This window comes from Thermobia domestica, chromosome 9, assembly GCF_964235325.1.
Source record: "Thermobia domestica chromosome 9, izTheDome1.hap1.1, whole genome shotgun sequence".
NCBI lineage: Eukaryota > Metazoa > Arthropoda > Insecta > Zygentoma > Lepismatidae > Thermobia > Thermobia domestica.
In genome coordinates, this window is record NC_137462.1 from 122,820,653 (window position 1) to 122,848,085 (window position 27,433).

The 27,433-nt window shown below is 38.6% G+C and overlaps 3 non-coding genes across 3 annotated transcripts; 1 reads left to right on the forward strand and 2 right to left on the reverse strand.

The window, feature by feature from the left end:
• The first annotated feature begins 2,361 nt into the window (after positions 1 to 2,361).
• On the forward strand, positions 2,362 to 2,434 carry TRNAM-CAU (transfer RNA methionine (anticodon CAU)). The gene has a single exon. It is a non-coding gene; the product is annotated as a tRNA-Met (tRNA).
• Positions 2,435 to 22,802: 20,368 nt separating this feature from the next.
• TRNAT-UGU (transfer RNA threonine (anticodon UGU)) lies at positions 22,803 to 22,875 on the reverse strand. The gene has a single exon. It is a non-coding gene; the product is annotated as a tRNA-Thr (tRNA).
• Positions 22,876 to 26,447: 3,572 nt separating this feature from the next.
• On the reverse strand, positions 26,448 to 26,519 carry TRNAQ-CUG (transfer RNA glutamine (anticodon CUG)). Its single transcript has one exon. It is a non-coding gene; the product is annotated as a tRNA-Gln (tRNA).
• Between the last annotated feature and the right edge of the window lie 914 nt (positions 26,520 to 27,433).

The following is a 27,433-nucleotide window of genomic DNA, read 5'->3' on the forward strand; positions in this document are numbered from 1 at the left end:
ATTAGTGTGACCGAGAGAAAGCATAAAAGGAAAATGGGGCACAAGGAACCAAGTACAACGTTTAAGCAAAGACAGTTAGTAATTTTTCACCGTGCGAAAGGTCTATCGTACAAGGAAATTGCAGATCTACTCAATATTTGTAAAAGCACCATTTTGACATTGTACAAAGATTTAATAGAGATTTTGAATCGAGTCAGTGCCTCAAAAGGGCCGACCTGTGATACTGAATGATGGAGAGAAAAGCAAATTGATTCAGAAAGTGAAGCAAATTCCGGAATAGGTGCGCTGAAATGAACAGCAGAGCTGTATGAAGACACAGGGAAGACGGTGCATCCTGAAACTGTGCGGCAAGTGTTGTGAAGTGAAGGGTTTAATGGGAAAATAGCTAGAGAAAAGCCTTTTATTAGTAAAATTAACAAAGATAAAAGAGTTAAGTTCGTTAAAGTTCATATTAAGAAGCCCCCAACTTGGTGGAATGGCGTGTTATTCACGGACGAATCACAATTCAATCTCCATGAGTCCGATGCCAAGATAATTGTGTGGCAGAAGCCAAATACAAAGTTAGATCCTGCAAATCTTCAACCTAAGGTAAAGCATGGAGGAGGAAGTGTGATGGTATGGGGGTGTATTTTTGCATCGAGAGTGCGAGAATTGTTGTTTGTTGAAGGGATTATGAGAAAGAAGGTTTATTTGAATATTCTCCGGCAAAATCTCCACCAAAGTGCTGAAAAATTAGGAATTATGGGTATGTTTAAATTTTACCAGGATAATGACCCGAAGTGTAAAGCACATGTGGTGCGCAAATGGTTACTGTATAATTGTCCGAAAGTGCTTGAAACACCACCGCAGAGTCTCGACCTTATCCCTAGAGAGCATATCTGGGATGAGCTACAGCATAAGGTCAAACGGGTACAAGTAACGTAACGAGACGATTGGAAAAGGGCTCTCCGTGCAGCATGGGATGACATATCGCCCCATTCTACCAACAAACTTGTTGGAAACATGTCCAACCCTTTACAGGAAGTCAGGAAACATCGTGGGTTTCTCACTAAGTACTAGCGAAGCGTTTGTGAGCAAGCAACAACACACACAAAACATCTATGTATTAGGTGTCCGAATATTAAAGTGGCGTTGCAAATACACAGTGTCATCAGTATCTGTAAGTTCTTTCTGCTTCTTTCGTTCAAGACACCATATTTGTACTTCTTTTCTTTCTATAAGTATATGAATATCTAAATACCTAATTTTTTCACTCACACGGCTCTCATTTATTTCATAATCCTTCCTACTTTTAACAAAATGCAAGTGTCCGAATATTAATGTGAGTCACTGTACTTGCTGCTCCTCGCTGGTGACGTCACGCAAAACGAGGAGCGAAGCGTCTGTGCGTATAGCTCAACCTTTCCTTCTAGTAACCTTGGTGCACCATCAGCTTTTGGGGGGATGGGCACTCCTGAATCAGAGGTCCACATTTCATATAGCCTCGCTACTGAAAGGGACGTTAAACTCAAAATCAACTCAATTCAATTCAGTGCAACTTTGTTTCCGTAGTTTTCTTTCCCTAGTTTTCCAAAGAGTCCCCTATAACCTATGTGTTGTATTTGTACTACTTTCATGATACTAAACCTTTGCTCGTAAAGTTCGAAATGCTGTTTGGTTCCTGTATCTACTTCCTCTCAACCCATATAGCCCTACTATTCATCGAAATTTTAAATAAATGTTTTTACTTCTCAACTTTCGAATTTGGATATCTACCTTATTATCTCCTACTTTCCTTCTTGGCTGTCTGTTTTCAGAGCAATTCTAGTTTAATTAGCATAAAATACGAAAATATAAAAACTTTTGCTTTTTACTAAACATACTTTTATAACCATAATGATAATCATCAGAGACCTATCTTCTATTATACTGCAATGCAGGAGACTGTGCGCTACAAATTTAGAAGCTTCCGTACAGAGAGATCATTATGTAACTTTGCCTTCACATAGCAAATTGTACGATGCTTTGTATGTTTTAATACTATCCATTAATTCTTGTCGTTCTCTCTGAAAATTCCTTCTCAGAAGACAAGTTTCCTTAAAGTAGACACACAGTGTAATTAATCATTATACACTTAACAATAGATATAACAATCATTTGTTTTTCCTATTTGTTCACTTCTTCGATATAAGTACTTTTAGACGTATTCCATTTCCTCTCATACGTATAATCACAGAGAAAATAACAAGATTGTTATTTTCTCTGTGGTATAATTCTGGAGAATGCGTTTCTCTTATCCTCCGCCGCAACTACCGTAGATAACGACCCTGAAATACAAACCCTCTACATTACACCATTGTTGTAAAACAAAACAGGTCATCTGCCTCGGTAGCGCAGTAGGCAGCGCGTGAGTCTCATAATCTCAAGGTCGTGAGTTCGATCCTCACCCGGGGCAGGTACTTTTTAATCGTTTCCCAAGATGAACTACTTATTTAATAATCACAGTTTGTTATATGAAGCTTACTTATTGGACCTGTTTCTTCTAAAAATATGTTACTGATTCCTTTTGTTACACAATTACGGACACTTGTGAATGAAACTTATTTTGCCTAATAGTGGTTCACAGTTGCATATTAATACTATCATGTGTCAGAATATATACAGCAAATACACCGATAATAGCGACCCCCCCAAAAAAAAAGCATAGAGTAAACAAGAAATAGAGAGCTAACTAGTTTCTTGGTCCAGCAATTCCCAACAGGTGTGTCGCGCAGCCACATAATATGTGGCACGAGAATTTAGAATTTAACAACTAGCAGTGGCCCGTGTACACCACGTGAAGGAGTTTGGTTAAGGAAAGTAACTGAATAGTATGCAACTAACCAGACTTTTAGGTACAGTTGTATTTCATACTACCATTCGAACCAACCAAATTAGTCACCTCCATTAACGCCAAATTGGTCTCGATTTCTAACTTTTTTACCCTCCTGGGATGAATTAATGGTGATGCATCAATTGATTCTTGAGATTTTTTATTGTTTTCCGGGCGGACCAGTGGCGTAGCACACTTTTGCGCTCCCCCCCCCCCCGCAAAGTATAGAGAAGGGGCCCTAGTTGTAAAGCCGACAGAAGTAAGGTTGAAGTTCTACTTCTTTAAATCTTTATTCATCGCAAGACTTCGGGGCCCCGTATACCTCGGGGCCCCCCGCACTGCGGGGGTTGCGGGGGCAGCTGCTACACCACTGGGGCGGACGGACACTCAGACAGACAGGGTACGTGTATAAAGGATATTTGGTCGGAAAACCAAACCTCTTAAAATCAATTTTGTGCTGCACACGAGACCTATAAGTTTAGACTGTGTACTACACATTTGTTTTCCATATAAGTTGGTAAAGTTAAATTTAGAACTTTCATCTACAGTCACATTGTTTGACAAGTCATCCTGGCAATAGTTTGGGATTTAGGTTTGTTGCTTTTGCACGGATATTACTAATTTGTAAGTTATAAGTTGTCGAACAGTGTGCTGATGTCACGTGGTACTCTATATGCAACTCATGCGAAATCTTAATATAAATTAATATCAATACATAAGTTGAGTTCAATACATCAATCAATATCAATAAATACCTTTGAGTTCAATACATAAGTATATGCAGGGTGTTCGAAAACAACATCAGCACTTTTTGGGTATAATTCCTGACACCAAAATAAAACAAAAAAAAAAAAAAAAAAAAAATAGATACCAACTAAGCTGCAGAAATGAAATGCCTAGTTTTGGCTCTATTATCATCATCATCGTAGGTATTCTGCCATTATTGGTAACCCACTTTTGAGAAGAATCCATATTCCACGGACATCCGATGCCTCTTCGTCTTTACGTATGATTTTTATGTTTTGATACCGTCCACCAATTGTAGCCTCCTTCGCCCTCTCCCTCTCTTTCCTGCCACCATACCCTCCCTTATGAAACAGTTCCTTCTTAGCTAATGTCCCAACCAGTTCCTCTTCCTCTTCACAATAGTATCTAAAACTGTTCTTTTCTCCCCAATCATTTCTAACACCCTCTCATTCGTTTTCCACTCGATCCAACTTATTCTTTCCATTCTTCTTCACACCTATATTTCGGAAGCTTCGAGTCGTTTTTCATCATTTTTACATAATGTCCGTGTTTCTGCCCCATACAGTATAAAGTTTTTTCTCAACTTTTTATTTAAGGTCCCACAAAACAGACTTTTCTTCCTCCCAAACGTTTCTTTTGCCATTCCCATCCTTACTTTTAGTACATTTTTACACTTTATAAGGCACTGCGGTCAGTTGAAAATTTGTCGGAAAAATGCGTAAACAGCTATAACTCGAAAATGGAACGTAAGATCAAAGTCGGGAAAAAGGAGGATATATATTTTTAGTCGTAGATGCCACGAGTGTACTGTATAATTGGGTGCGCTGGAGGGATGGTGCAAGGATACCAACTAAAGAAAGTAGGAAATGCCTTGGGCATTCTAACCAAAAGTAAAAGCAGAAAGTAAGGAGGATCCTTATTCATCATAGGCCATATAAAACCCAAGTGCTGGACATAGATGACTTTCCACACTCGGGCTGGTAGCCAGCCCAAAAATGTAGGGGGGGGGGGCTGAAGTTAGCGGGGGCGATCCAACCATATTATAGTTCATCACCATATTATAGTTCATTTGCAAGTCTACCGTGAAAATTTTAGGGGACCTGCAAAAATGTAGGGGGACCGGCCCCCCTAGACCCCCCTGGATACGGGCCTGTCCACACTTACTAGTTAGTAGACTTCGGCACATATGGGAGAGTGTGTTCAGATATAAGGATATAACACCAAAGATCTTTGGGAAGTGATTGCTTACACGAAGTCATGAAAAAACTTGTGGACAATCATGGATGTTGAAATGTGTCAATTCCGAAAATTTGGTGGAACGATGTTTAAAGAAAACCGTGGCTTGAGAATGAGTGTCGGGCCAAGGTCGGGTGAAGAGGCTTAACAATTATTTTCATCTCTTTATTCCAGTAATATATTAGTGGATGTTGAATAGGGGCGGCTAAAGCGGTTAATCTCAGAGAGATAACATTTATGGGGCATGCTTCAAAAGGACTACCATTTTGGCAAGGGCACCGATTTTTCTTTAAATTTGGGGGGCAGAAGATATATATATGAAGATTTTAACACAAATTGCACTCAAATTATGCCAAATATTGTATATTCACAAATACAATAGGGGGGCCCACATGAGCTTTGGGGGACGGTCCCCCTCCCCCATAATCGGCGCCCTTGATTGTTGGTCATTGCTGAATAATTGCTTTAAGAATCAGCGATGCATTTCATGGAGTTATAGTCCCAGTACTATATTGTTCCACCCACACTGGCATCAATATTTCCTGCGAATGGAGAGGTGGTTTTCGGAAACGTCCTCTTCGTTGTCAGGATCAGTCATTGCTGAGATCATTTGCGATTGTCATAGTCCATCCATTTTTCATGAGAAGTGACAATCCAATGCAGGAATTTCCCCCGACTATTCCGAACACTCAGAGAATCGCGCACTTCCAAATAGCAACCCTTATTGGCCAGCAGCGACGTACGCAGGGGCGGGTTCTGGAGGTCTATGACTCCGGAAATTCCGATTTTTCTGTGAATGTGTCTAATTTTATGGAGTAATTTTGCAAATTTTAATATAATTTATTCTCATATTGAAAGTGAATTTCCCTTTAAATAAATTCCAGTGAACGTCCCTCTTGGCCTCTTGAACTGTGAACGTCCCTCGTGGCACCCATGAGCCAAACTGTTTCACCTTAACCTATTGCGCAGAGCCGTTGAATAATAGTGATAGTAGAATGCCTAACCATTTGCGATTGCAAGAAAAAGTGGGATATGTTCAAAATATTCACAGTGAAGAATCAATGATTGCCAGAATCTAGAAAATACGTTTGGACCCTCTACAATTGTTTCCGAAATTTCCTTGGTGTTATTCGAACACAATTTCCGAGTACGGAAATTTTAGGGGAGGGGGAAGAAAAGAAAAGAAAAAATGTCATTATTTTCGAGTAAATACGGTAATTTTGTAATTCAGATGTTGCATACATGGGAGCCTAATACGCATGTATTTATAAAATATGTTCTGAATACCGCATAGATTCAGTCCAACAGCCAGAACAACAAAACAAGTAGGAAGCGAGGTAATTTAGGGAGTGGATAGGCCTAACTTGAATTCACCTCGTATTCTCTACTACTTGTTTTGAACATATCTTTATCTAAAGAAAAAAGTTGAAGTTTCAAGAGGAGAGGACTATTCCTTCTCAACATCCGTACAGTTAGCTGAGAGCCTGCTTACATTTATCAGCTGTTGTAATTATTAAATGTATTTATTTTCGTAATTCATTTAGAGTTATACAATATTCAAGATTATCTTTCCGGATGCGAAATCATAAGAATCGAGGTGGGGGGAGACAGGAGTGCAACAAAATAAATGAATGAAAAAAATAACTTTCTCCACTAGAATGTTTTGACAGAAATTTCACATAATTCTCAACATCTGTAACTATCTAACAATGTACTGCAATTTTAAGGATACTGCTAACCATTACTTCAATCATTAATTACATATGAAATACATATGCATAACTGCAACTAATTAGAAAATTTACAATAGTACTGGCAATAATCTCACTTTATCCACTCTCTAGCAAGTTATTAGGGGAGGTTTCTTTAAAAAATATTAAGTTGGTGCATTTCACCTAACCCGCAGGATTTAGCAAAATACCTTTCCCGAAGATAAAAGATATATTCCACTAAATTCTACGAACATTATGTTTCCACACAAGATGTCTCTTCTTTTAAAATTTCTCAATAGTTTCTTGTCCAATAACCCCCCCCTCTTGAACTTCATAATACAGCCTATTATTATTTTTGTTTAAATTATACAATTTCTGATCAAACTTCTAGTTCAGCGTTTCCCAACCTTTTTTAACTTGCGGCACACTACGGTTGTTACTTGGATTCTCGCGGCACACTTTTGTAAATATATAAAACAGTGGTATTTTTTCTGCGATTATTTATCTCCTTCTCATAGAGAAGAAAGCTCGAACACTGGTTTTTCCCCGTGGTATATCATTATGGTTATTTTTCACTCTAATTTAAAAATAGAAAACAATTGCAATGAAATATTGGACTCTAAGTTTTTAAAAATACGCTTTGTTTTTAAAAAATGTATCCAACCTTTTACTAAGAAGAAAGATCACTAAATAACGAACGAACAAATAAATCTCATTTACTTTTAAAACACAAATGTAGGTAATTTTTCGAAAGGATTGAATGATATTTCCAAGTTACGAAATAGTCTGCAACAATAAAGAAGCAATAATGGTCATAACAATAACAACAAATACTTTTTTCAACATTAGAAATGTACAGAACAGTAACACGGTATGAAACTTAAAATTTTAGATTCATAGTAGAGGTTCATAGTAATGTGAAATACAAATATATATTTTTCCTTACGTTTTACAATTTGATTCCTATAAAATTAATAATTTTGTTTCGATTCCTCGCGGCACACCAGCGGCCCATTCACGGCACACCAGTGTGCCGCGGCACACCGGTTGGGAAACGCTGTTCTACTTGCTAACTGATGTGAATGTCCTATATTCATTCACTCCCGTAAAATTTCAATGACGCAATTTAATGCCTTCATTATGGTAGGCATGCTTTTTTTTTTAAATTAAAAAAAGTGTCCGAATAGGAGGGGGGATATCAAAATGTGACGGTTGCACTGGGATACTGCTAAATGACGTGCTCTATAGAAGAGTAACATGTAATAGCACTTTAATTTACCTTAGTTCCTGGGAGTTTACCTAGAAGAAACGCTGCTGATATATATAAATTATCATTTAAAAACTAAAGCATCACCTTACGGGCGAGAAAATGCATTCGCAGCAACAAGAATTGTGAATATCATTCTTGTATATTAGTTTTGTGTTGTAATAAAATCATCTTTTCGTCAATGATGGATCTAGCGTGAGGCCTGGGAGGACCTAGCCTTCCCCAGTTTTTTTGAGTGACAAAATTAATGTCAGCTAATATATAAGTTTATAGTAAGCTCATGATATACCTATCATAGTCGGGGTTCTGGCTGGTACCCAAAATAGACATAAAATTTGTACTGTAAGCTTAGTTACACGGAAATTTTAAGTTTGGATTGTACGCATAATTATATGGAAAATTCTACTTTTTTTTCTTTACGTTGGTCTACTTACTGTAACGTACATACATTAGCTTATGTAAATATATTAAAATCGTGATATGCATATAATTATTTTTTTGCCTAAAATTTACATATTCACATATATTTTCCGTATATTAATTTGCATTTAAGATAGAATAAGTAAAGGATTAGTTGTGGAAGTAATTGTGTATAGTTTATTTCATTTTTGTGTTTATTATTATTATTATTATTATTATTATTATTATTATTATTATTATTATTATTATTATTATTATTATTATTATGTGTGTTATATAAATGTAAGGGTAAGGATTAAATCAAGATAGAAGTTGAATTAAACACCTCGATTGAGAATAATATGTGCAGAAAGCAATGCTTTGGAAATCTTAGGAAGCTAGACGGTACATCGCATGAACCCAGCACACAGAGAGAGAAAAAAAAAAGCAAAGTTGGGAGATTCTTTGTCTCGAGGAAAAGAACACCCAAGACTCAAGTGCAGCTGGTCCAGGGTTGCTATCTATAATTTTCAGAAAGAAGAGAATATGGATGAATCTTCAGTGTGCATAAACCTGCGATAGATACATATGGGAAAATTACTATGGTCAGAGACGATGTGTACCTGTAGACTCCAAGTCGGGAGTAGCCATTGTTTAAGTTTGCTTGCTGGAGTTCATAAGTACATGCGAAACTTCGACTACAAAGAGGTGTGATAATTTCAGAAGTTGGCCAGAAGTAACACCTTTTAAGCAGCTAGCATCATTTCCAACGGAAATTCCGCCAGCTAGAATCCAACCTCGAATTTCGCAGCTCCCCTCACCTCACCAGAGAAAAACCGAGGAACGGAGCATTCCATGTAGAATCCTTCACCCCTGTAGATAATTTTACTTCCACAAGTAATTCTTTTAATATTGTAAAGATTTTCTTGATATTTCGTTAGTGTAGAATATAGCTTAGGTTAGTCGCTGTATTGTGTTATTTTTATGTCGTATCAAAAAAGGCTTATTTCAGTACAGGACGGCAAGTCCGGCAGTACTTCATGGAAGGAATGCATGATAGATGTAAGAGCATAAACTTCCGGTATCTTAGCAGGCGACGTCCTGAGGGGAAAAACTGCACCAACAAGGGAGAAAATGTAAAATTTCTATGTTTTTAAGATATGACAGCATGTCACACTTACAAATAAGCTGTCTTATTGTATATAGGTGTTAATTCTCGGGTGTGGTATGTTGACAAACATTTTAACTGAACAAAAACAATGAAAATATGACAACTTCACATAGCAACCCCTCACAGAGGTGAGTGGTCGCGGAGAAATCCCGCTAGGTGTCAGGACCGTCAGGTCTGAGGAGAGCAGCGTGTCCTCTCAGCCGAAAATTAAGCAATTTTTGTGAGAAAAACATAAAATACATGGTTAATAAGAACATGATTAGTGAAGGGCTATGCATCATTTTAAAGCTAGACATTTCAGCTATACTGTGGATACATCAGTTTGCTTGTATCTATTAACAATTTTAAATGATGTACATTAGAAACAGTGAAAGTGTAAATTCAGGTCAGAGGGGACAATGACCTCTGTAGGCAACCCCTTTTCTTCCCCACTTCACCCCGTCATAAGACTCGCAAAAGTTATGAGGCGAGCCCAGCTTTTTGTGTGGAAGGTGGTTTTGACAAAACCTAGGAGGCAGGGGGAAGAAGGGCAATTCGTGTCTGGTGATCGGAAGAGAGGGACCACTCTTCGCGCTCTCGCATAGAGAAACTCGGTTTTGACGGACAGAGAAATTGGTGTCTGTTATATTAAGAGACAGTGTTAGCTACAAACATTTAAGCTCATGGTATGAGCTATGTATACAAACATTTTGTAAATACTTATACTATTAATCATACATATAGTCAATATTTATCTTAGTTCAGATATGCTTCGTAAAATGTGTATATATATTATATCTCGTTGTTAATCCTGCGCGACGAACTTCGCAACTGTGTGCGTTAAGTACAGTACAGTGGTGTACGAACATTTAATAAAGTATGAGCAGGATATAATATAATCTGTTAAACGAACCTTATAGTGTCATCTTCCCTTTTTCTATAAGGGTGATGAAGTTAGCTAGTCGAGCAATAGCCACCTAACAGGCTGGATCGCGTTAGGATAGGCGAAGCAACCTGTGCTGAGATCCTGATCCACTGCAGGCACAAGATTCAGAGATATGTTAATTATTCTCTGAATAACCGACCGGAGACAAACCAGGAGGAGAGCAGAGTATTGTCATGTTTACTGTGGAAGAAAACATGATCTCCGTGGGACCTACGTTCTGCTAAAAAGGGAAGAGAGCAGAGCCATCGGAAGCTGCAAGAAGAGGACCAGGAGGACATCCAGGAGAAGAGGAGAACCATTGAAGATGCGCTAAATCGTGCACGAACATTTAATCTAAACAAATAAGGCTTTACTTTTGAAATTAAACATTTCGGCGAAAGTTCAAAATTTAATCATTTTTTTTTTATTATTTTATCACAGTGTATAATGTTGATGCGTGAGTTGTTACATCTCATTAAAAGTCTATCACATGAATCTCGTGTGCGCTTCATTCTCCACAGGAGGTCTGACAAGGTATGTGCTCAGTGTAATATTCTCATGTATTTCTTTCAGCTGCTCCGGAGTTGTCAATGTCTGGTAAAATACGGTCTCTCACAACCAAGTGTTGTTGTGTGAGTGAGAAGTAGTATTGTCTCTAACCACCTGGGGAAACACGTAGACCAGTAATTTAGAGTCTCTCTTTTTGAATTGGAAATGCTATACTAAATTACTCTCATTTTTGTTCATTAAATTACTTTATCTTTTATATTACATATTTTGCTCTACCGACATTTTAAACTTAAAAGCTCTACCGGCTTAGCTAGTTATTTACATATTCATCAGAACATTAGCATTTCAAGATTAGTATATGCAAATTTATTTAAATTTTGATTTAATTTCCATAATAATTAATTTATTTTTTTCACGCTACGGCCCTTCCCCTTTACAAATGTGGCGCCCAGCGTGGGGCATGAATTTCTCCAGGTAGAAAATCAGTAACAGCATAAGGATAGGAGAAAACTGTTCAGAATATATTTGGTAACCCTTTCAAAATTTTTGCAAATTTTAAAATTTGTTGTTTTAATACAACTGAACAGTAAAAGCTGAGGCAAGTTAAAGTAAAGTTAAGTACTGTAATCTTGTTGCAATGGTAATAATTTTGTGTCGATTGAAAACCTCAGCCGAGCAATACTATTTCTCACACAACCGTATTGACTGAAATAAGCCTTACGCGTGTCAGGTTAATTATTTGTTTGTTTTTTTTTTCTTCGCGCAGAACAAGAAAATTTCTGTGTGTTTTTGCTTGTGTATTTATGATTATTTCTTGTGTGATATTTAGAGATAGATATGTACATTTAGAGAATTTTCCCCATATTTAGAGACTAGGAGGGGGATCAATTTTGAAACTCGTGTGCTAGAAATATTTGTTTACTATATATTTTCGTGTATTCATGGTGAGAACGCGTAGCCAGACGAGGAAGATGGCTAACTTTGAGGAAAATTTGAACCAGCTAGGCGAGTTTGGTGTAGACCTAGAGAACTACACACAAGAGTTAGGAAATAATGACGACGGAGGAACAGTTAGACAGGACACACCTGTGGGGGAAGAGCAGGTATCAGATGTAAACGCTGGCAACGCTGCAGCTGGCGAAGCTGAGAGAGAGCGCAACGAAGAACCAGTTCCGGGAACCTCGGCTCGGCTCATGAGCAACATGACAGACCCCGCCCTCTCCTCGTTGTTTTCTATGTTGAGGGAAATGTCGGACAGGCAGGAAAAATCCCTTCAGGAAATTTCCCGCAAACAAGAGATAGCATTACAGGAAATTTCAGGAAAAATAGGGGAACAGGAACAAAAACAGGAAGAAGCCAGTCAGAGATTACTACAGCGATTAGAGACTGCAGGTCGCGAAATCACTGTCAGCGTTCGACAGGAACTTAACAACAGTGTTCTGGAGTTAAACGCTCGTTTAGACGCGACGGCAGAGTCTCTAAATGAGAGATTAGCGGTGACGTGCGATGAGCTCAAGAATTCGATCCGGGAAACAGATGAGCGAGTTCGACAACTTGAGATTAGCTCAGGAAATAGGATTGAAGAGGTCACCGAGGCTCTAGGCGCAGATTTAGCCAAAGTAGACCGAGAAGTGGGTCACCTGCGTGGTGAGATTGAAAGAGTAGGGGACCACGTGACAGATATAAATACTCAAGTGGAAGGTGTCCGCGAAAATGTAGGAGATTTAGTTGGGCGTATTGACAATGTTGAGGGAACTGTAGGACAACTACAAAACAACCTGAGACAAGTCGAGATCAGTTGGAGAGAGCAATTGATTCGAGCACGACGAGAATTCGGGCAAGAACAGCAGCTCGAAGAAGTTCGAAGTGAATGTCGGGATGGCATTCAGGAAATTCAAGAAAATGTGAGTCACGTATGTTCCAAGCTGGAACGAGAGCTCGAATCGCTGAGAGAAACGGTTCGAGACCGGACAAGCGAGGTGAACACGTCTGCATCCGTCTCGAATAACAGAGCGGAATCTCCGGTTCCAGGCCCGTCGAGACAGACCCCTGAGCATTCGAGACGAGACAATATTGCAGAGCAGTCGTCTCTCCAACTGCAAAATGGACCTCAAACGTGTCAATTAGCGTCCGCACTAGGTTTCTTACATCGCGACCTTACACTGCCAATTTTTTCTGGTGGTGAAAGTGAAATACAAGCTCACAACTTCCTTCAGGAGTTGGAGAGCTACTTCGAACTGACTGGCGTGCCTGAAGACAGAAGGTTGGCCTTCTGTGGACGAGCATTCAAGGGAATATCCAGGCGTTGGTTCCAAGTAACCTCAATTAAGTGCCAGAGTTATGCAGAATTACTGAGTCACTTCCGGGCTACTTATCTAAATGAAGAAAAACTGGCGAACCTACGAGCATCGATTTTGACGTCGAGATTCGAGCCGAGGGGCAACAAGAAACCGACGGAATACTTACTAGAACTGTTACACAATAATAGTATTCTCGACCCACCACTGCCCCAATCAGTCTTATTGCGTGTGCTTTTGAGACAACTACCGTTCTCGATTTATCGATGTATCGTCTCGTCGAAGCCACGCACCATCGAGGAGCTACTGGGAATTGTTGGAGAGCTGCAAAGCACGTACCAACCCCAGAGTAGCAACAATGGTGGTAGGAGGGGGATAAACATGTTAGAAGTTCAGGAAGTAGCTAGTGAAAAGTCACCTCCCTCACAAAGGAACAATAGGCCAAGTAACCCCTCCAGGATACGCAGAAGGACGCACCAAAATAGGGGCCCTTATGAGCAGAGGGGTAGGAGAGGCAATCAGAACCACCAGAATAGGAGCCACAATAATGATGAGAATTGGCAACAGGGCGATCGTGGCTAGAGAGTTAGAGACAGCGCGGCACCACGAGGCATGAATAGAAATAGGCGTGGTCGTGGCAGAGGTAGGAACTCTGGACACGAGAGTGGAAACGAGTACACTCAGGAGATTAATGAAGTCAGTGTGCAAGAGCAGAGGGCAGGACCATCGAGACAGCCTCAGTCTCGAAATCGCTCACGTCCGAATAGCCCTACCAGCGTGCGAAACTGAGGACATCTCGTGCGTGAACAGGGAGGCGGAGATGCAAGATGCATACTGAATATTCTGGAAACGCCTGCGATTATTACACCTGGACACGTACGTAATAATGAAAACGAGAAATGCTCATCTCATGAAGTAGACTGCGAGACGCTAGTTAAAGAAATTGAAAATATAGAAAGTAAATGTAGTCAAAGTGTGGAAATCATTGAGAAGCAACACTTTTCCAGTGCTGCGAAAGTTGTTCGTCAAGAAATCTGTTTGATTTTGAGAAATGGGAAGGAAATTAAATTCGATAAGGAAAATTTCGATGAGACAAATGCGATTTTTCGTAACTTATTAGATTCTAGTGCAGGAAAACTCCCGACCAATAATGTTATTACACTACCGGAAGTGGAGGTAGTTCTTTTTGGAGAGAAAATTTTAGCACTTCTGGACAGCGGGGCTACAGTGAGTGCTTTGTCAGAACAGCTGTGGGAACGCGTTAGTAAGCGAGAACCTTCTCCAGCATTTATAAAATCCACTAACATTAGGGTCAGTTCTGCTTTTGGTAGGTCCATTGCGTCACTCATTGGACAAGCCATGTTGGAAATTGAAGTAGAAGGGAAGATGTATTACACCGTAGGAATCATTGTTAAAGGGCTTAATAGAGAACTGATTTTGGGATCTCAGTTTTTCGTAGAGAGTAGAGCCGTCCTGAATTATGATCAGGGCGTGTTGCAGCTTAACCATCCTTATTCAATAGAGGTATCTTTTCGCAACATAGAGATCGAGGAAGACGATCTGATCATAAGAAAATTATCCTGGGAGTTCGACGACGATGTTAGAGAGTTGATTGGTGACAGTCCCAATGTTAGTAGTATGTGCGTGTCAAATAGAGGACCCCATACGAATGTTCAGCCTCAGTTGTTAGATGCAGGAGGATGCCGTGGTAAGGAATTGGCAACACTGCGTACACGGTTGGATGATGGTAAATTCCCAACCACCGCTGAACTGGCGAATGTCGTGTACTCGCCACATGATTGGACTAAAGTTCGAACCCAGGCTACACCAGCAGAGATCAAGGAACATGTCGAAAAGTATACCGATTTAAGTAGGGATGAGAAACAACAATTGTATAACGTTCTCTATAAACACCGTGAAATTTTTGACGAGAAGCCCGGGTGTATAAAGAATTACCAACACACTATCGAGGTCACAGACGACCGACCTCTAAAAGCAAGAATGTATCCCTATGCGCTAAGATTTAAGAATCAGGTAACCAACACCATAAGTCGATGGTTAGCGTGGGGAATTGTAAAGAAGTTTCCCACATCGTACACGAGCCCACTTGTGGTTGTTCCAAAGAAAGATGGACGCGCACGCGTATGTTTGGATGCGCGTAAATTGTCTGAGATCACTAGAAGCGAATTCGACCAGCCCATTCCAGCGTTAAGTACATTACAGGACCTGTGTGATAGACGATTCTTCTCTGTAATAGATTCAGTGGAAAGTTTTCTCCAAATTCAAGTGGAAAAAGAAAGTCAAAAATATTTAGGTTTCATACATGAGGGCATAACATATGTTTTTGTAAAACTTCCTTTTGGTACAAAGCAAAGTCTAGCGTCTTGTGTAAGAGCAATTGACTCAATTTTAGGAGATGAATGCAGGAGCTTTAGCGGCCACTATGTTGATGACGTCGCGATCGCCAGTTTTTCTTTTGATGAGCACATGCATCATCTTGATGTAGTACTTGGGAAATTACACGCAGGTGGTCTGACACTTAGATTAAAGAAATGTCAGTTTGCGAGACAGCGCATTAACATTCTGGGCTATGAACTTTCGCCTGAGGGCATAGGGAAGTGTCAAGAGAAAGTAGAGAAAGTGATGACTTTCAGAAGACCCAGAAATGTGCGAGAGTTGAGAAGCTTTATAGGGTACTGTCAATTTTACAGAATATTCAGTACGCAGTTTTAGAAATACTTTTCCCGCTATTCCAGCTACTGAAAAAGGGAGCAAAGTTTCAGTGGCTTCCTTGTCATGAAGATGCTTTCAACCGGATCAGGGAAGTATTTCAGGAGAAAGTTGTACTGAAAAAGCCTCTCCCCGACAAGCAACTGATCTTGGAATGCGATGCATCCGATGTCAGTTGTTCATCGCATCTCTATCAAGTAGACGATGATGGAAACATCCGTATTATTGGAATGACGTCACGGATATTCAATTCTGCGGAACGTCATTACTCGATCACAGAGAAGGAATGCGCAGCGGTGATAGATGGCGTCAATAAATTCAAACATTATTTGGTAGGCAACCGGTTCAAAATTCGCTCAGATCACCAATCACTTCGCTTCTTGTTACTGTGTAGACTGACGTCGCAGAGGCTAGTGAGATGGGTACTCGCACTCAGCGTACTTTCTTTCGAGTTCGAGTATGTCCCGTCGAAAGAAAACTTAAGTGACTATATGTCGAGATATCCGCCCAACACCGGAAAGAAATTCGACGAGAACAAGAAGTTAGTATTAAACGAGTCCCTAATGACCATACTAACAGCGTTACCAGGGAAACTCAGGGAACTGGTAGCAATATTACCCGAGATGCAATCGTCGGATCCAGTGTATGGGGAAATAAAGAAGAAAATTATGAATGACGACCATACAGGAAAGGTAGCAAGCAGTAATCACCAGTACCTTCTTTCAAATGGACGGTTATGCAAGCGTGACCGTGATGGTTTGCGCATTTGCATACCGGAAGTACTTGTGCAACCACTGCTCCAGTATTATCATGACGAGCGTGGACACGTCTCTGCTAGCAAATTAGTGCCAATGCTATCCGAGTACTTCGTTTGGCCTAGAATGAGAAATGTTATCAGGAAATTCACAGCGTCTTGTGGACTGTGTCAGAAAGCAAACCCCCCACACACATACCAACCGGGACCACTGAACCCCGTGGTAGTAAACAGACATAGCTACATGGTTTGTGTCGATTGGCTAGGGCAACTGCCTGTAGGGATAGGCAATGTAAGCTACATTTTGGTGTGTGTTGATGCATTCTCTAAATTGATAGGTTTGTTTCCATGTAGAAGAGCGACGACGAGTACCGCTCTCAAAAAGTTGAAGGAATTTCTCAAACTGTGCCCGTCAGTAGAGGTTGTTCTGACAGACAATGGGTCACAGTTCTCCAGTGCCAAATGGAGGAAAGAACTAAACGAGCTAGGAATAAAACCCATCTACAGTACACCGTATTATCCGCAAGGAAATATGGCGGAAGTAGGGGTACGTTCGACAGTGAGAATGTTGAGAAAATTGTGCCATGACAAGCAGAGAGAATGGCCAAAACATATAGAAAAAATTGAAAAGTGTCTGAATTCGGTGGTACATCTGTCGACAAACCTAAGCCCGTATGAGGTGCACTTTGGACAGTCTATGTCAAAAGAAGTGGCTAGACTCTTTGAAATCCCGGAAGTGGAAAAGCACAAGAGCATACAATATTACTCGGAGATAGCTGCCAAGAACTTGAACAAGAATGCACAAGAGAGGAAGAAAAGCTTCGATAAACGACACCACACTGTGCAATTCGAAGTTGGAGAATTAGTACTGGTCAGAAACTTTCCAAAATCTGACGCATTTAAGGGAATTACTAAGAAGATATTACTGTTATATTCTGGGCTCTACCGTATCCTGTCTAAAACAGAGAAAAATGTGTATAACTTGGGTGACCCTGACACCAAGGAACACATAATGAAGCGTAACGGCTTCCATCTCAAGCGGTTCATTGAACGCGAAAACAACCCCCAGCAGGGTGCTAACCTTCCTGCTTGAAGAAGAAAAGAGAAAAAGAAGAAAACAGCGTTGCGGTAGAAAACCTGTTTTCGTCGCTGCACCTCACTGCAAGCACCGGAGGTAACAATACATACCTGATTTTTTTTTGTACAGTTAAATAGTATAGCTAGTTTCTAGGTTAGGAGTGTAATGTTTTTGTTTTCATTTATGCATACATGTTTTCATTTCTGGATCCTCATTAGCTTTGAATATTTATTCTTATTGTCAATTAGTTTTGCGTATCATGTTAGTGTTTGTTTATTTGTTTTGATATTATTATATTTTGATTATGATGTAACTATTTCCAACACAAATGTAGGAATATACAAGGATTATCGGAATAACCTTGTATAACCCTTCAGAGGGGGATAAATGTAACGTACATACATTAGCTTATGTAAATATATTAAAATCGTGATATGCATGTAATTATTTTTTTGCCTAAAATTTACATATTCACATATATTTTCCGTATATTAATTTGCATTTAAGATAGAATAAGTAAAGGATTAGTTGTGGAAGTAATTGTGTATAGTTTATTTCATTTTTGTGTTTATTATTATTATTATTATTATTATTATTATTATTATTATTATTATTATTATTATTATGTGTGTTATATAAATGTAAGGGTAAGGATTAAATCAAGATAGAAGTTGAATTAAACACCTCGATTGAGAATAATATGTGCAGAAAGCAATGCTTTGGAAATCTTAGGAAGCTAGACGGTACATCGCATGAACCCAGCACACAGAGAGAGAAAAAAAAAGCAAAGTTGGGAGATTCTTTGTCTCGAGGAAAAGAACACCCAAGACTCAAGTGCAGCTGGTCCAGGGTTGCTATCTATAATTTTCAGAAAGAAGAGAATATGGATGAATCTTCAGTGTGCATAAACCTGCGATAGATACATATGGGAAAATTACTATGGTCAGAGACGATGTGTACCTGTAGACTCCAAGTCGGGAGTAGCCATTGTTTAAGTTTGCTTGCTGGAGTTCATAAGTACATGCGAAACTTCGACTACAAAGAGGTGTGATAATTTCAGAAGTTGGCCAGAAGTAACACCTTTTAAGCAGCTAGCATCATTTCCAACGGAAATTCCGCCAGCTAGAATCCAACCTCGAATTTCGCAGCTCCCCTCACCTCACCAGAGAAAAACCGAGGAACGGAGCATTCCATGTAGAATCCTTCACCCCTGTAGATAATTTTACTTCCACAAGTAATTCTTTTAATATTGTAAAGATTTTCTTGATATTTCGTTAGTGTAGAATATAGCTTAGGTTAGTCGCTGTATTGTGTTATTTTTATGTCGTATCAAAAAAGGCTTATTTCAGTACAGGACGGCAAGTCCGGCAGTACTTCATGGAAGGAATGCATGATAGATGTAAGAGCATAAACTTCCGGTATCTTAGCAGGCGACGTCCTGAGGGGAAAAACTGCACCAACAAGGGAGAAAATGTAAAATTTCTATGTTTTTAAGATATGACAGCATGTCACACTTACAAATAAGCTGTCTTATTGTATATAGGTGTTAATTCTCGTGTGTGGTATGTTGACAAACAGTTTAACTGAACAAAAACAATGAAAATATGACAACTTCACATAGCAACCCCTCACAGAGGTGAGTGGTCGCGGAGAAATCCCGCTAGGTGTCAGGACCGTCAGGTCTGAGGAGAGCAGCGTGTCCTCTCAGCCGAAAATTAAGCAATTTTTGTGAGAAAAACATAAAATACATGGTTAATAAGAACATGATTAGTGAAGGGCTATGCATCATTTTAAAGCTAGACATTTCAGCTATACTGTGGATACATCAGTTTGCTTGTATCTATTAACAATTTTAAATGATGTACATTAGAAACAGTGAAAGTGTAAATTCAGGTCAGAGGGGACAATGACCTCTGTAGGCAACCCCTTTTCTTCCCCACTTCACCCCGTCATAAGACTCGCAAAAGTTATGAGGCGAGCCCAGCTTTTTGTGTGGAAGGTGGTTTTGACAAAACCTAGGAGGCAGGGGGAAGAAGGGCAATTCGTGTCTGGTGATCGGAAGAGAGGGACCACTCTTCGCGCTCTCGCATAGAGAAACTCGGTTTTGACGGACAGAGAAATTGGTGTCTGTTATATTAAGAGACAGTGTTAGCTACAAACATTTAAGCTCATGGTATGAGCTATGTATACAAACATTTTGTAAATACTTATACTATTAATCATACATATAGTCAATATTTATCTTAGTTCAGATATGCTTCGTAAAATGTGTATATATATTATATCTCGTTGTTAATCCTGCGCGACGAACTTCGCAACTGTGTGCGTTAAGTACAGTACAGTGGTGTACGAACATTTAATAAAGTATGAGCAGGATATAATATAATCTGTTAAACGAACCTTATAGTGTCATCTTCCCTTTTTCTATAAGGGTGATGAAGTTAGCTAGTCGAGCAATAGCCACCTAACAGGCTGGATCGCGTTAGGATAGGCGAAGCAACCTGTGCTGAGATCCTGATCCACTGCAGGCACAAGATTCAGAGATATGTTAATTATTCTCTGAATAACCGACCGGAGACAAACCAGGAGGAGAGCAGAGTATTGTCATGTTTACTGTGGAAGAAAACATGATCTCCGTGGGACCTACGTTCTGCTAAAAAGGGAAGAGAGCAGAGCCATCGGAAGCTGCAAGAAGAGGACCAGGAGGACATCCAGGAGAAGAGGAGAACCATTGAAGATGCGCTAAATCGTGCACGAACATTTAATCTAAACAAATAAGGCTTTACTTTTGAAATTAAACATTTCGGCGAAAGTTCAAAATTTAATCATTTTTTTTATTATTTTATCACAGTGTATAATGTTGATGCGTGAGTTGTTACATCTCATTAAAAGTCTATCACATGAATCTCGTGTGCGCTTCATTCTCCACAGGAGGTCTGACAAGGTATGTGCTCAGTGTAATATTCTCATGTATTTCTTTCAGCTGCTCCGGAGTTGTCAATGTCTGGTAAAATACGGTCTCTCACAACCAAGTGTTGTTGTGTGAGTGAGAAGTAGTATTGTCTCTAACCACCTGGGGAAACACGTAGACCAGTAATTTAGAGTCTCTCTTTTTGAATTGGAAATGCTATACTAAATTACTCTCATTTTTGTTCATTAAATTACTTTATCTTTTATATTACATATTTTGCTCTACCGACATTTTAAACTTAAAAGCTCTACCGGCTTAGCTAGTTATTTACATATTCATCAGAACATTAGCATTTCAAGATTAGTATATGCAAATTTATTTAAATTTTGATTTAATTTCCATAATAATTAATTTATTTTTTTCACGCTACGGCCCTTCCCCTTTACATTACCTTGCTTTGAGACACTGAAATTTCATCCTTTTTTCCACTGAAAAGTATTGATAATTCAACAAGGAAATAATTATACTATGATAATTTAATTGAGATTCATCGTAATATGGCCCATAACGGGGCAAATTCCCAGGCCCCTCTGAACACTTCCCCGGAACCTCGTTCCTTTTGCTTTCTAGAGGGAGGGAACTTGGTAATGACATCAAACCTTCAGCTTCATGTGTAATCACAAAAATTAAACTTATAAACAAATAAGAAATCATCATTTTATCAGGCTTTAATTGATAATTTATCCACAAGATTCCCTGTCGAAGGTGTGGTTCTCCGTGAGTCGACATTGCCAACTGACATGGTCGATATGGAAAAGATGTATGGTGATAGAGATGTGATACTTCTTGCTGAGTATTTCAAAACTGACCGAAAAAAATTGTTATCAGACTTAAGTGTAACAAGCAGTTTGTCGATGAGGAGTTGCAGAAATTTCCATGTCGGGTAGAAGTATTATCAATTTCCACGACAGAGTGCGAACGGGGATTTCCCCTTATGCATTTACAGATATTAGAAATAGACTAAGTGCTCAAACATTGTCTAACTTGTTCATCAATGCTAATCCCCCACCGCTTGACAAGCTCGAAGTAGACGAGTTAGTTACTCTTTTCTGAAAGATGGACATCATTCCGCTGCGGATGATTTACCACGAAAAAGTTCTGAAGACCAATAGAAAAGAAACCCGATTTCAGATTTGTTTTAAGGCGGCAAATTACGAGTTATGGAAAATATATACTTGTATTATTAATGACTTATTTGTGTTATTCAACTTTGTAACTAATTTTTAATAAGTCTCTTCTTTCCTTTTCATAAACTAGAAGGTAAACTACTTTGAATAAATCTTCATAATAATTGCAATTATGCATATTTGTAACCTAAATTTAACGTAGTGTTTTAGTGATTACACAAATTACAATTATGAGCATACTTTATGAAGATGCTCCCACAGAGCTCCCGAGCTACTTTATACGCTATGAAAAACAGATTTTTCAAGTCTTTTGTGAGAAAAACACTGTGAACTGAGAAATCATAACCTTTTATATATTGTACAGGGATATTTTCCTGAGAAAGAAGTTTCTTTTGGAATGCATTGAGAAATTAACACTTGTAAGGATACTCTCCTAGTACAAGTATATTTTAGGCATACACTAATTCCCTTCCCCCCCCCCTTCCACACACACACCTCTTAGTGTTTCAATTTCCACATTGACAAACACTTTATCGTTTTATATCGTAAAGGTCAGATCCACCGTTATTGTAACAGAGTGGTACTTGAGCGATTGACCATAGAAATTCAAACTCCGCTTAGTGACAATTTTACAGTATTGTTTTATTACAAGTGTAAACTCTTACATCAGTAGAGAAGAGAAGAGGCCGTGGATCATGTGTCAGAGTGATGACGATGGATTTTGGTGAGTTAGAGTAGATCACAGTGGATGAGAGTGTTTATGGTGGGTGGTGGGTCAGTGGCTCGTGAGTCAAGTTTTCACTGACCCGCGCCAACTCTGCTATTGTCGTCTTGTGGTAAAATCGCCACTTTCTATAGTTCTGCTATTTGTTGCATATCGTCGTTTTGCTCACTAGCATGATAAACCTAAAACGCATTGTCAAAGAATCACAGAGCTTCATCTCTTTTTAATAAGTGAATATAATTCTGGAAACACAAACCAATAACATAACATATAATTACTATAAATTATTGAGAATCATATGAAATGAAAAAGAAAATTTACTCTAGCCCCCTGGGAGGATCGAACTCCCGACCCCTGGTTTACAAGACCAGTGCTCTAACCACTGAGCTAAGGAGGCGATGAAGAGTGAGGCTGCAAAAACAATATATCAATGACATACATATTCGGATGCTTGAAATTATTGTTTCAACCCACTTTTCTGAAGTGATATTATTACATGCTTGCTTTTTTCATCGTAATAGTGTACAGAACTCTGTTTTAGAGTATTATTATATATGAAATTACTCTTTATCTCAACATGGCTGAAGCTCCAGACTTCCGAACGAGTATACTAGTATGGATTAAGGAACAAACAAAATCCGTGTGCATTAAATTCATTACTAAACAGTTTGTTTATAGTTCATGCTGAAAGTGATTTACAATTACTTGATGATTATAAAGAAATCCCAAGGACTGACTCTTCAGAATCTTTGAACCAGTTACACCAGTGTTTTGTTTCACGCGGCCACCGAAAGAGCATAAATTTTAAACGTGTAATGGTTAGACATTCAATACGCACACATTCAGTGTTGCTAACTAACAAATTCAGATTACTTCTGAAGTATAATGATAAAATTAAATCAATGTCCAACGTTTATGCGCTGCACGCCAAAACAGATGGATAATTAATAAAAATGAATGTATGTTTGAGAGTCGGTGTAATGAGAATTAAAAGGAAACAGAAGAACCCTAAGGAAACACACAGATGTGATGTTGCCCACTACAAAATTACATTGCATGAGCGGTTAGCGTAAGCGCCTTTGGCGTGGGACACCCGGGTTTGATTCCCTGCGGGAGCTCATGTGGTTCGGATTCCACGTTAATCAGTAGGTCCACGTCTCACATAGCCTCGCTGCTGAACGGGGCGTTAAACTCAAAATCAACTCAACATTGCATGAAATATAAGTAATCTTTGGTCAAAATCTATGCAATGTGTTTTGGATATTTAACTATTTTTTTCAAAGATTTTGAGGAATAATATCCATAGATAACAAACAGTAGTGAACACACTTTATACTGTAATCACTACTGTCCTTATCTATTACCAAGGAGTCCAAGGGTGTAACCATAATATGTGTAATCCCGTTCTTTGCCCAAGATGAATCAAGTTTAAAAGGAAAATGAAATAAAATCTTTAACGTCCAATGTTTATGCCATCTAGGCTAAGGGAGACAGAAGAATAAAGTTTAGTAAATATAAAACCGAAATTTTGAACATTGGAAACACACTCTCTTTTTTACCCGTTAGAAGAGGAATTTTCGAAAACGCTGCAACACAGGTGTTCATCTATTTTTGATTATGAGTTGATATATCGAGTTTCGTACCTCCAAATCAATCGAATCCTCAAACAGTGGCGGAACTAGCCTGGGGTGGGGGGACTAGGCCCCCAGTTTTTTGTGTGACAAAAATAATTTAAGCTAGTACTTAACATATTTTTGAGTATGATAGAATATGAGCTTTCCCGTATTAGAAATTGATTGTCGAAAACTTCCGAACATGTATTCTCTTATTTTTAACTAAGAGTACCGAATTCCAAACACTAGCCTGAGTGAATCATTACATTTGACAGTTTCACAATGAACAGTCGAAATTTATAATATATAACTTATCCCTTATCTTCATGGTAAAAGGAGTTTCCTGTCCATCTTTTTGCTAACTATAGTAGTATGATATTTATGTTGATAAGTCACCTTTACTCTTATATGAAAAAAAAAATCTAAACTATGTCAACACATGATAATTCGAAATTCCCAAATGCATTAGTGGAAAACTGTTCAGGAGCATAGCTTGAAACCAGTGTTGGACAAAATCAATTAAAATCAATTGCGATTGATAAATCAATTGAAAGTAATTGCTGTGGAAATTTGTTGAAACTGATTTCAATTGCAATTGATTTCAATTTGTCCTTTGCAATTAATATCAATTTCTATTGAATTCAATCATAAAATTTGCAATTAAATTTAAGTCAATTGTTTGGTCACCAGGGAGTTTAAAACTTGTAATTCTTAATTGTCAATTGAAAAAGTGCAATTGAAAAAAAAAAAAACATTTAATTGTTAATTGCAATTGAACTCAGCCATTAAAAGTGAAGATAAGAAGTGTGTATATTGTGTTGTCAACTTATCGCTACTGTTTTGCATATTTGAACTAAAGTACTTATGTGAAATGCTGGATAACGACCATTCCCTCGCCCCTCAGAAAAAAAGTCGGAAAGACCAGCTTTTTAATATTATGTTTATGGCTCTATGACCCTCGGGAAGTCTCTATATGTCTGTCATGCTCACAATTTACGGACAATGAAGTTCAGTTATATTTTTATTAATATGACAGACCTATTCTTAAAATGGCTGAAACTCGATAGGAGGGACTTACTATGATTTCAATCAAATATGAAATCGGTAAGACACGATGTTCAAAGGTGCCGGTACTAAGAGAACATTCCCTAGAGAAAGAAGTAAAACTATTATATTATTAATTTTATTGTTGCTATTATTAGCCCTATATTTTCATTAACGCTACTAAAACTGATGGTGTAACGTACTTAATATCTTGACTTTTAAGAGGTGTTCTTTCTAGAAAAGGAGTGCTAGTAAATTATGCTTATTGGAAGGGGCGACACATTGCGTACAGCCGGCCCCGCCTACAGCTTCGAATCAAAATGAGCTTTCACCAGGTATCGAGTCTGGATCTCCTGTGCTGAAGACATTGTGGGTTAACTATATAGAAACACAAAGAGTTTAGGAAAAAATGGTCTAAATGCTTATATAGCAATTAGTAAGTTCTACGAGTCAATTTGTTCCATACGATCCTATTCAAGCTTTAACGACAATAAATTATAATAACTTATAGCCTATACACAGTAAAACATTAAATCGACACTGTTTTCACTCCACAATATTTAGAGATAAGCTATCATTATTACTTTAGTTAGCTCCTTATACAAGTTGGTCATGAGTTCCCTCGTGGTTATATGGTTAGCGTAGACGCGGAAGACCCGGATTCGATTCTCGGTGGGAGCTCACGTGCTTCTGATCTCACATAAAAGTTGTAAGTCCAAGTCATATATGGCTTTGGTGTGTAAAAGGATGCTTAACTCCCAATACCACCAACCAACCAAGTTGATCATTTCGTGTGAGACCAAAAATGTAGAACTTCGATAGATTAAACAGCATTTATCAGTTTATTGTTGTAATTTGTTGAGAATCGTTACCCTGAAATCCAGTGGCAGCTCTTGAAAGAAATTACATCGGTAAATATTTAAATTTTATCGCTACAACCTAAGCAAAGAAAGCTTTATACAACTTCAAAAAGTTATATACGAGAACTAATACCTTACGTAAGTTTTTCCCTTACCTTGCAGTACAGACAATTGTTTGTAGCAATAACATTTAAATTTACCAATGTGACTTCCCTAAAGAGCCACCACTGTTCGGATCATATTTGCCACGATTTGTAACTGCATATTTTAAAGTTTTTGAACCCATTTCGAAATACGTTTTTGTTCGAAGTTCAGAATTATACTTGCAATCACATCACTATTGTTACTGACTTTAAAAAAAAAAAATGGAGCTTAATTTAGTGTTTCAGATATTTTGACTTGGTTATCTACCAGAATATAATTCAATTCAGATAAAGAAAAAAAAGTTACCTAGGTCCCACCGAGATTTGAACTCGGATCGCTGGATTCAGAGTCCAGAGTGCTAACCATTACACCATGGGACCGTTAGCTTCCGTGACCTACTTGTAGCGTTTATCCGGGAGAAAGTGTAATACAGTAATTAGAAATCCATTGAATATCTGTAAATCTTTCAATATTGGAGCCGTATATCTTTTTTTTTTTTTTTTTAATAGAAATATATTTTTCACAGGACAGTTGATACAAACAGTTGCGTAACTCTAAATACAGACAACCGATTTTCCTCAGCTAACGCCATACAGCTAATCGATTTAAAGTAGGCGGTCAGACAACTCAAACAAGATTGGGGCAGGAAAGTTCATTCATTCGCCGCTTTCATTGTTTATAGGTTGATAAGCCGGTGAAAACATTTTAAAGGGATCAGTGCTGTCTATCCTCCAAACCATGTGCATGAGCGTCCGCAGGATTGTAGCAAAAGAGCAGGGGACAAAATTTGTAGTCCTCTGTTTTCTTTAAATTATGTATAACCCTTTTGTATATAATCCGGCCGGTTAGGGAAAGGGAAAGAACGTGCAAAACAGTGATTTATCTACACTCCCCTAACACCCTCCCAGCACCCTCCTAAAATTTTCGGACACCCTCGCAAAAATGAATTCTTTACACTCCCCCAACTAGGAGGGGGTGCAATATTTAAAAAAATCATTCTCGTTCTGTCTAAAGCCCTCCAGGACTCTAGAAAATATTTTAAATGATCTTACCTTTAGGCAGAACGAAAATTCCCGTTTCGCCTAAGCTTTGGAGATAGGAAATTCTATGCAAGGAGGAAATTTTTAGGGCAGCACTGAAAAGCTTGCGTGTTTGAATGCCGATCGGAACTCATGTATAAAATGGCTGTGGCAACGAGGGCTGTAGTATAAAATGGGAACTAAATCCAAGCGTTCAAAATACAAGAAAAATTCTGACGAGTACAAAATCCAAGGGACAAAATTACAGGAGTATA